We start from the raw sequence: 5,175 nt of genomic DNA on the forward strand, positions 1-5,175 counted from the left end.
AAAAAATTCTCTAAAAAAAGACTCCATTGGAAGGCCAGCCAGTGGCATGGTGGTTAAGGTGACTGGATCCCACGTGCCAACTACTCAGATTCTACAGCTTGAAAAACATGATGGTGTGTATGCATCCCCAAAATCCCAAAAGGAGGGAGAAATGGAGAAGATCCGGATTGCAGCGTGATTATTCCCCATGGGGGGGTGCTTTCTCACTGTCCCTAATTTTTCCACTCTCTATCTCTCTCCAGTGAGTGTACATGCCCTCTACAAATTTATGAAAATAAAAAATCTGCATTGGAAATGCCACAGAGAAAATAGCTAAAAACCTCATAAGGAATATACAGGAGAAAAGAAAAACTGTGGGGAATATAAAAATAGAATAAACAAAAATTAGCTAGAAAAGTGGTGGAACACCTAAGAAGTTCTATATATGCATAAATGGTAACCCTTATGAAGAGACTAAAATAATAGAACAGAAATATTTAACAATGTTATTCAAGAACACTTTAAAGAAATGAAGAACAACTTAAATCTACAGATGTATTTCATGCATCATAAAATATATGGATGGCCAATATCAAGACATGTCCTAATACAATGACTTGACTCCAAAGAAATAATCCTTCTGTTTTTTCAGGACAAGAAGTCAAGTCACATGTAGAAAACAAATATATCAGCCTGTCACAAACTCTTCTATAGGAGTGGCCAATGATACAAGGCAATGTCTATAAAGTTCCCAAGAAAAAAATTGTGATATAGGAATTTCCTACAAATAGCTAACACTGAAGGCCAGCAGGTTGTGTGCTAGTTAAGGCAACAGACTCCTACATGGCTGACTGCAGTTCAAGTCCCAAATCTGGCATCTTGCTTTCTCACTTTCCCTCTCACTGTCTCTCACTGGCAAGTGCATTTGCCCTAAGGCCAAAAGCCTGAAAAAAACAATAGTTAACATTTATCGAGTTGATATCAGGCCCCATCCTGATATCAACTAAGTGTTTTATCTGTTTTTAATAACTAATTCTATGAAGTAGATAAAATCATTGCTCCCATTCTATAGTGGAGAAGACCAAGACTTAAAAAAGTTAAGTAACACATCTCAGGTCTCACAGCATGAGTGAATAAAACCCAAGCAGCCTGGCACCAGAGTCCTGTACTCAATTATTGGGTCATTGGAAAAGCCATGATGCATTTTTGCAGAGAAAAAACATAGAAAAACACATCACAACTTTTTTGACAGCCCAATATTATACCATAATGCCTCTGTCTACATGTTCATCAAATAAAAGGCATCAGACAAACAGTGAAGCAATCAGCAAAGGAGGGAGAAATGGATGTGAACAATAAACACAACAAATATACACCATAATGTAAAAATAGTCCTTTTAATAAAGAAGAGGAGCCTTGTAGCACAGTGATTAAGCCCTAAGCAGAGGAAGTCAGATCCTACTTAGTTGATGAGGGTTTGAGTCCTGGCCCCAGCATCTTCCAAAACATGTTAGGCAAGCAGATGCCATGGCCTGGTGGTGAAGGCACCTGAACCCCACATGGCCAATAGCACAGTTCAAGTTCCAGACCCAGTGACTTGAGAAACATACAGGAGCCTGTGTGTGAATGCCCAGAATCCCCAAAGGTGGGAGAGATGGAGAAGTGTGACCATTCCTTGTGGATGGCTGCTTTTTCTCTTTCTCTCTGTCTGTCTCTCTCTGGTGAGCACACACTCCCTCCTGCACAAAAATATAAAAAAAAACAACACTGGGCATTTGTTATGCACATTCAGGATGTGATGAGATGGAGAATTGAAGGAAAAAGAACTCCACCATGAATAGGCCCAACTGGGGTGGAGGGAGTGCTTTCCCTTCCTGTCTCTTTTTCTTTCTCCATCTATTTTCCTGGCTCTTTTATGCACGCACACATGTCCTCTGGCATAAATATATATACATATTTTAAATAATTATTTTATTATTTAATTTTATTTATTCACTCATTTATTTTTTAATTGGACCAGAGAGAGTCACGGAGGGGGAAGGGGCGGGGGAGTGAGAAAGCAAGCCACCAGATCCGGGACTCGAACTGTGGTTGGCCATGTGGAAATGTCCAGCACCTTAACCACCAGCCACTTACTTGTCCCAAAAATATATTTTAAAAGAGGAAAATGAAGAAGAAGGGATTGCTGTGTGATCATCCCCCTGAGGGGATGCTTTTTCACTTCCCTCTGTCTCTTACTCTCTCTCTGGCAAGCACACACATCCTACAGCAAAACTTAAGAAAAAGAGAAGAATTCATAGAGTTTTTCAAAAACAAAATAAGATTCGTAGATGACTGGTAAATACAAAGATGTATGTATTTGTATTATCCACACCATTTTTCTCAAGCCTCAAGGGACTTTTAAATAAACACACCCCTCTAGATATTCATGTAGAGAACATTAACCTATATCTGTCGCTGTATCTGTCTACCTAGAGCTAAAAAAAGTATAGACCTTTCCTGACTTTCTTCCAGACCTGCATTTTGCTTCTTCTACAACTGACATTGAAATACAATCTTGTCAGTTCATATTAGAACTAAGAGTCTATTCTTAACAATTCAATGAGGCGCATTTGGCAATATGCACAGGTGCATTTATAAAATTAAGGACACAATAACAATAAATATGCTGCCTCTGATATGGGGAACCGGCCCTAAACAAAAATGGGACCTCCTGGGAATTTTGGGGTTTTTTTTGTTTGTTTGTTTTGTTTTGTTTTTTTGTTTTTTGTTTTTTACCTTGAACTGAATTCTACTTCATCTACAAAAGACACTGAAACAAAATCTTACCATTTTATATCGGAACTTAATAGTATATCCCAAACAACTGAGGGAGTTACATTTGATAATGTACATATGTGCATTTGGAAAAACTAAGGGCAGGGCCTACCCCATAGCCTAGTCTTAAGAAAGCCAGATCCCACATGGCCAAACATGGTTCAAATCCCAGCCCTGGGCCAGCAAGTGGTGTGATGGCTAAGGCACTGAATCCACATGGCCAACTACATAGTTCCAGTCTCAGAACTGGTGGCTTGAAAAACATGCCAGGTAAATGTGCATGCATACCCAAAATCCGGAAAGGAGAATGGAGTAGAAGGTATTGCAGTGTGGTCATTCCCTCTGAGGGAATGACCTACTCTGTCTCTTTTTGTAATCAGAAAATGCACATGCCCCATGGCAAAAAAATCTTTAAAAATTATTTAAAAATTTCAGCCCTGGTGGCTTAAAATACATGCCAGGCATAAATATGTGCATGCCCAAAATCCTGACAGATTGGGAAATGAAAGAAGACTGTAGTGTGACCACGTTCAGTTGGGGGGTGCTCTCTCCCTCATCCTGCCTCTCTCTTTCTGTCCCTCTATGATGAGCACATGCACTCTCTGGCAATTAGAAACAAAAACAAACAAACAAAAGACAACAACTAAGGGCACTAAATCAACAAATATGCTTCTTCATATAACCACAGAGCCAGGCCTAAATAATCACAATGGCATCAAAAGTATCATCCAACTGAAGCTCATGCATCATATTCAGAAAAAATGCTCTTAGATCTTTAGCTAATGCTTTAAGTTGGAATGTTACAGGGAAAATTAATAAAGGCAGCAAGAATATAAAACTGTACTGTACTGGATTTTTAATTATGATGAAAATGAATGGATTTTATTGGCAAAAAAAAAAAAAGAGTATTATCCATGAAGGTTTTCTCCAAAATACCATCTCTCTCTCTCTATAGATAGATAGATAGATAGATAGATAGATAGATAGATAGATAGTTTTTTTTTATCTTTTCCTATTAAAAAAAGGTACAGTTATCAAAATGTGGGAACTTAATTTTAAGATATACTTTCTTCTTAACTAAAAAACAATGTTGAAGCAAGGAGTAGGCAAAGTCTAACAAATATCTTCCAACATTTAGTAAATTATCAGAGCAGGTTTGTCTGGAGACCATGAATACCACTACCTTAATTAAGAACCTCAAACTTTCTGAGGTGCCTTCATTTCTCCGAGAGACATTTGTTGGGCTTTTACTTTGGCTTGTACTGTGGATAGAAAAAGAAGAACAGTTCTTGCCCTAAAGATGTCAAAGTCTAAAATAGGAAAGCAGACATGTAAATAGGCAGCAAGAATAAAATGTGATTAATACTAGAAAAGAGGTTTGCACAGAGCAGAAGGGAAGCAAAAATTAGAGAGGGTCAACTTTCTGGAGCTGTCAGAAGAGGCTTCACAGAAAAGATAACTTGCAAACTGGGCCTGGAGCAATCAATAATAATTTGCCAAGCAGTAAACAGCAGGTATGATTTCAAATAAAAGAGAAAGTACATGTAAAGATAGAAAAATCGGGGTCAGCAGGTAGTATGGTGGTTAAGGCACTGGACTCCCACATGACCAACTATAGTTCAAGTTCTGGACTTGGCAGCTTACTTTCTCACTTTTCCTTTCTCTCTGTCTCTCTCTCTGTTTTTCTCTGGTCAAATTAAAAAAATACTAATAATGAGACCAGCAGTTGGCGTGATGGCTATGTTGCTGGATTTCCACGTAGTTGACCGCAATTTGAGTCCCGGACCCAGCGGCTTACACACGTGTGCCTGTATGCGTGCCCAAGATCCCAAGAGAATGGAGGAGAAGGGATTGTGGCGTGACCATCCCCCCTCAGGGATGATTTCTCACTTTCTGTCTCTCTCTTTCTAGTGAGCACACGCGCCCTACAGCAAAAACCTCTACAAAAAAAAAAAAGTACTAATAATAATAGGGACTAGCAGATGGCATAATGGTTACATCTCTGGACTCCCACGGTCGACTGCAGTTCAAGTCCCAGACCTGGCGGCTTAAAACTTGTCCTGGGTGTGTGTGCATGTGTGCCCAAAATCCCAAGAGGAGAATGAAAGAGAAGGTATTGAGGCATGGCCATTCCCCCAGGGGATGACTTTTCTCTCTCTGTCTCTCTGGCAAACACACACGTCCTGTAACAAAAATCTAACTAAAATAGCAACAACAATAATAATAATAATGACAAATAAAATTAAATAAGTATTTTTTTAAAAAAAGAGAAAAATCAAAGAAATACGTAGCCATTTAAAAATTTGGTTCCGGGAACCAGCAGTTAGTGTAATGGCTATGTCGCTGGACTCCCACGTAGTCGACCGCGGTTCGCGTCCC

Source organism: Tupaia chinensis, unplaced genomic scaffold (genome assembly GCF_000334495.1).
Source record: "Tupaia chinensis unplaced genomic scaffold, TupChi_1.0 Scaffold000275_1, whole genome shotgun sequence".
In the NCBI taxonomy this organism is placed as follows: domain Eukaryota; kingdom Metazoa; phylum Chordata; class Mammalia; order Scandentia; family Tupaiidae; genus Tupaia; species Tupaia belangeri.